Source organism: Sturnus vulgaris, chromosome 5 (genome assembly GCF_052056855.1).
Source record: "Sturnus vulgaris isolate bStuVul1 chromosome 5, bStuVul1.hap1, whole genome shotgun sequence".
Lineage (NCBI taxonomy): Eukaryota > Metazoa > Chordata > Aves > Passeriformes > Sturnidae > Sturnus > Sturnus vulgaris.
This window is the reverse complement of record NC_142247.1, coordinates 10,570,318-10,576,317: the sequence shown is the minus strand read 5'-3', so window position 1 is coordinate 10,576,317 and position 6,000 is coordinate 10,570,318. Positions and strand designations below refer to the sequence as shown.

The following is a 6,000-nucleotide window of genomic DNA, read 5'->3' as shown; positions in this document are numbered from 1 at the left end:
AATATAGTTCCTTTAGTAAATATTTAAGTAGCTATCTAACCTATTCCAGCACAGATGCAGACTTCCCCACGATGGGGGGAAGAAAACGTTGCTAGGGGTTGCTGTACTAAATACTATACCAAGTGCACAGCCTGCTTTTGCAACAGCAGTGCATCTATTATCTAGAATAAATAGATGGGTTTGACTCTGAAAGGATTATTTGTATGAGGTAAAAAGCTTCCATGAGTGGAGGCTTATTATAATTATATCTTTCTGCAGCCCTTGATCATGATGGAAATCTCTTTTCTTAGGCTTTTCAGTACCAGTGATGATTCCCTGTTTGAGAAGAGAGAGCTGGCTAGAACACATCAGGGGTATGATCTCTCAAATCCACGTCCCCAGTTTGCTGGTGTTTTTGGCATTTGTGTTTGCCATGTTGCAAATTTATCCAGGGTTTAACTGGATGTCTCTTTTCCCTGTTCCATGCCTCCATTTCACTTTATATGTGTAAATCTAAAACTCTTATTTTCCTTTACTCAGGATTCATGTGTTGCATGAAACATGTTCATTGCTGCACTATACAACCTTCAAAGGAAATTCAGAGAAGGTCAGCTCTTGTTAGCTGTGGAAGATGGGAGATTGACTTTGCTTTCCTCTCTAGTCAAAATATTCCAGAGCCTTGAGATCCTTACAAAAATATGATGGGTTTGCCTGCAGTTTTATCATGATGTCATTATGGGCTTGCAATAACAGCTCTCCAGTAAGACACAATAATAACACACACACGGTCACACTGTTTAACTTTCAGTTTATTCTGCTTTTTGCCTCCAGCACTACTGCCTGATGCTGTGTGATTTGAAAGCATTCCCAACAGGCCAGGAGCAAAGCTGCGGGCTCTGGCATCTCTGACGTGCTCTGTTCCCTTGCTGGCAGAGCCTCTTTAATGTGAAGCTAATCACCTTCTTTTGAACTGTTTATGGCAACAAATTGGATGTGAAATAATAAACATTGGCAGCTCTTTTCAATATTAAAGGTATCCCAGAGCTGGCATTAGGTCCTATCAGTTTCTTGAAGACAGACTTTCCTGTGTAACCTTTTAAAGCATTTTGTGTGTCAGCGAGCACGTTGAGAAATTCTCCTGGCATCTTCCAGGACTCCCAGGCTCTTTTGTGCATTGACCATGAGAAGCTTTATTTTTTTAAAAATCAAGCAAAATTTAAAAACAAACAAAAAAAAAGACAAACAACAACAAAAACCCAAAACCAAACACCACCTTGACTAATTATTTGATGTCTAGTTAACTGGGTTAACACAGGAAAAGCATCTTCATTTTCTTGCTTCAAATTTGGAAGTGATTATTTCTCTCCATTTCCTTCCCCAATGGTTACAGAAATTTGCTCTTCACCTACTCTCACACAAGCCCACTGATACAGTATGAAGAGAAATATTAATGCCTAATGAATATACATTAAACAAAGGTGGTGCTATTATTTTAAAGTAAAAATTTGGAATTTTAAACAACTCAAAGTTCTTGCCTACCCTAAAAAGCTCTGTGATGGTTAAACAGCTGGAGAATATGTTTGATTCTAGGTTATTTCTTCCTCCTGCTTCTCATATTTTCATATTTCTTCTTGATAATTAAAATAAGTTGTAGTAAAGCTGTGATGTTGTTTGGCACAATTTTACTTTAGGTGTGCAAGCAAACATTTTAAAGCAGGCAAGTACTGTCTCCCATGGGGTTTGAGTTGGCTGAAGGTTATGTTAAATATCAGTTTGGGTATGTGTCCCAAATTCTGATCTCTTCCTTACTTCTTGAGAGATTTTTCTTTTCCTCACTATCATCTTTAACACATTTCAAGTAATTCTCAAATCCAGGTAGTACAAGAACATTTCTGATAACTGCACAAACAGTACATCCTGCAATGACTGGTTTAAGATTTCAGCCTTGAGGTATGAAGTGCTTGAGTGAGATTCTGTCCAGGTGTGGATGTAAGGATAGACTTCATTTTCAGGCACAGGCTCCTCTCTGTTTTGCTGCTTCTGTATCAGTGGAACTAGTGGCACACACACAAGGAGATTGATGAGCAGATGAAAACAATGAAAAACAGTGAATACAAAAGTGAAAGGTGTCCCTAGCCAGCCAGTGCTGACTGGCAGGGTGTTCTGTTCCAGCTGTGCCATGGGTTTGCAAGGATTAGCTGCTGACCAAACCACAGCAGCACGGAGACGTGACTCGTGCCATGAGTGGCTTTTATGGGAGCCCTGTAGCTGTCACAATGACTCTGGCTGTCCCATATAGCAAGAGGGGTGATGTATGGCAAGAGGAGCAATGTGGAGAGGCAGAATGATCAGTTCCTGGATCTCTGAGGATTTGCAGTGATGACTGGTGTTGTGAGGAGTGAGGTGGCTTGTGCTAAGTGATCCTGCCACAGAGAGGGAGAGCAGGAGGATGCAAAAGGAGCTTCCTGGGCTGAGATTACTCTTTCTGTGTTGTGGGAAGCAATAGCTGTAAACAAGATTTTGCCCTAACAATTGCATGGCTGCTTCCAAGTCATCCCTGAGCACAGGCTGTGCACCAAAGGGGGTCAAGATGCTGGTGGGAGTCCTGGGCTGTGGCATTCAGCAGTGCTCTGTGTCACTCAGTTGTGCCCAAAAATCTCTTATGTAGCCAGACTATAAACCCAGCCAGAGAATCTAAACAGTGACTGCCAAGAACAAGCATCATGTGAAGGTGCTGCTGATTGGAAAGGTGACTAGTTTTGTCTGAGGTTGTAGCTCTACAAGATAAAGTCTGGCTGCAAAACTGGCTTGAAGTTTTTCTCTTGTCTCTTCTTCCACTTTACCACCCTTCTATTCCCATTCTGTGGTGTCCTGACCCCCTCAGTCATGTGCCATTCATGTAACAGCTGGAGTGCAGGCTTTCTTAATGCTCTGCAGGTACAAAACCCCCCAATAATGAAGTAAGACAGGTGGCATTTGCTCATGACTCCCCATTCAGTACCTAATGGGAGCCTACGACAAAACTGGAGAGGAACTTTTTGTAAGGACATGTAGTGATGGAACAAAGAAGAAATCCTTTAAACTGAAAGAGATTTAGAAGTTTAGATTAAATATTGGGAGGAAATTCTTTATTGTGAGGATGGTGAGGCCCTGGCACAGGTTTCCCAGAGAAGCTGTGGCTGCCCCATCCCTGGAAGTGTCCCAGGCCAGGTTGGATGGGGCTCTGAGCAACCTGGGATAGTGGAAGGTGTCCCTGCCCGTGGCAGAGGGTGGGTACTGGATGATGTGTAATGGTCCCTTCCAACCCCAGCCATTCTGTGATTCTGTGATACTCACACATTTGGAGATCTTTACCCTACCTTGTATCTGCTCCTGCCCCACATCTCAGGATCCCTCCGATCTCCTGGCAAACCTTCTGCTGGCAAACCCCTCCTGTTTCTCACCCCACGCTGCAGGAGCAGGATATGTTCCTGTTCTTTGCTACTGAGGGCTGGCATCCAGATTCTCAAACTACAGTGTGGGCTCCAGCCCCAGCAGAGCCAGTGCGAGGGATGAGGAGGAATGGGTTGGAGTTGGGTATTGAGGCTACCATGGACTGACCCCGGTAAAACATCACTATTTCCACAGTGAGTGTCTTGCTTTGTCCCACTGGCTGGAGTGGGGCAGCTCCTGTGGGCTGCACTGGGGCAGGTGAGGGTCCTGCTCCGTGTGCCACCCACTGCTCGAGTCAATTGCCTGGTTCACAGCGTCCTGTTTTTCTCACTCCAGCTTTCCACCTCCAGTTTTATGCTTTCTCTGAAGGCAGTACCACAGTCTGCCCCACACATGTCCAGGTTTATTCCTGGTTGCAATTGGTCTCACCAAGTAGGAAAGTATGAATTTGCAACCTTGTGGTTATTTTTATATAAGTATGTCTTAATACATGGTGGATGTTTGAGTCTAGCTTTCGATGTTTTTCAAACGGTGTCTGTATTTTGATTTTTAATTTGCCTCTGAGCAAGACTGTCTACAAACACTGGCCAAATCTGCCTATCTTGGACCTGGAAGGGGTCCCTGGAGAAAGTATTTCAAGTCATTTATTCAGCACTGGCTGCTTTTACATTTGGCTTGAAGTCTGACAACTTTCCACCAGACCTGCAGCATAGTAAAGCACATCCTCTCTGTGACAGCAGGAGAGCCAAGGAGCTAGCAGGTTGCAGGAGTGAATGCTATAAAACAGATGCTATTAGTGGGCTTCACCAAGGGTGGGAGGCTGAGTACAGTAGCCCTATTACAGCCTCCAAGGTGGGCCACGAGATTGCTGTCTTATGAGCAAGCTGTGCCTGCAGTATTTGGCTCGGCATCGCATCCTGAAAATTCCAGTGCTGAGAAGCACTTTTGCGCTGTGAGTAAACTGTAAGCTAGATTTGAAAGGAAAGTTTTTGATTAAAATCAGCATTTCAGAGCCTTCAGCTGGCAGCTGGTGTGGTGTTAAGGATGGACATCGTTGGAGACTCCTGTGGTAAAGAGGCCCCGTGTCTGAGTGTTTAAAACCAGGTTCCATCCAGTTGTGATGGTGGTTTTTAACAGTCAGAGGAAAAAAAATATTGCTGTGTATTTACACATAGGGACAGGTTCTGCTCCCCTTAAAACCCGTGGCAGAGTTCCCGTTGATTTCCATGGGTGCCTGCCTCAAAATGTTTGAACAGTAAATATATTCTTCTGGGTGGGAAACCAGGATAGAAATCCCTCTCACAGCCTGCTCCCAGCACTGCAAATGTCAGGGTTTTTCAGTGCTAGGCTCAGAAATGCTACTTCTAATTTTAAAAAAATTCTTTTAAACTTTAACAACCAGATGTGGCCGTACTTTACAGTTGTCAATCAGAATCAACAGCCAGCACATTAGTCTATATTTCTCCTATTCCCCATGTATGTAGAGTTATTTCATTGATATGAGTATCAAATAGATCAGAGTAATTGAGAAATGTAGTATCAGGGACAAGTATTTGCTCTCTGAGTGCTTTTAGTAATAAATGTCTTTAAGAACAAAGCTTGAATTCCATTGACACTAGATGAGCTGATCTGCTATGGTATAGATTTTTTAGTCCTATTGCTTGTGCTACCTCTGCATTTCCCAAAGAGTGTGCATGGCTGTGGGCATGTATTTTTTCCCTTTCTCTCCATCTCTATCTTAATTGAAAGCTTTAGAAGTTCAAAGTCATTGGAGATTTTTAGGGATACAGCATACAAAATTTATAAAAAACCATTTATATAACAAAATCCCTATCTTCTTCCCAGAAATCTGAGACGAAAGCCTTTCTTCAACATCTCTGAAAGCTCCTTTAATGCAGAACATTCCCTCATAAACAGCTGGATTTGCTTTAAACCTGTAAGCTATATATAGATTTCTGTTTCCAATAATTTTCAGAGTCAACTCAAATTATGCAGAGCCAAAACTTCTGGCAAATTGCTGTCAACCTGTATCAACATTTGCATCAATAACACTTGGTATCAGTAGGTAAAGGATCTACATCCAGGCTTTGGAAATCGTGGTTCAATGGGCTGTTCACTGTCCTGACCACTGAAAGCCGCCCCTCTCCAGCACTCAGTGCTTCCCAAGGGCACAACTGCATGATGGAGAATCTGCATATCCTAAAATTCTGGGTCCTAATAAGCTGTAGATTCCATCTGTGTTATGAAATAGGCAGGAAGAGGCCACAGCAACTGTCCAGAAAGGAAGGAGGAATAGATGAGCAACAATCATTGACTACCACAGTAATCAGAGGGAAAAAAACAAACAAACAAACAAAAAAACAAAAAAAACAAAAAAAAACAAAAAAAAAAACAAAAAAAAAAAACCAAAAAAAAACCAAACAAACAAAAAAAAAAAAAAAAAAAAAAAAAAAAACAAAGAAAGGAAAAGAGAGAGAAAGAAAAATAAAGAAGACATTAAAAGAGATTTTAAAAGCAGGGAAATAAAAGGAAAAGATAAAAAGCAAGTAACCAGTTCAGCTGACATATCTATACTTTTAACACCACTCA

The 6,000-nt window shown here is 42.1% G+C and overlaps 1 long non-coding RNA gene across 1 annotated transcript in view; it reads left to right on the top strand.

Annotated features, from left to right (window-relative positions):
* Positions 1-208: 208 nt before the first annotated feature.
* Positions 209-6,000, top strand: part of LOC148223551 (uncharacterized) — a 47,488-nt gene continuing 41,696 nt past the window's right edge. Inside the window, exon 1 of the long non-coding RNA XR_015803714.1 lies at positions 209-353. This is a non-coding gene — a long non-coding RNA (uncharacterized LOC148223551). The remainder of the gene's footprint in view (positions 354-6,000) is intronic.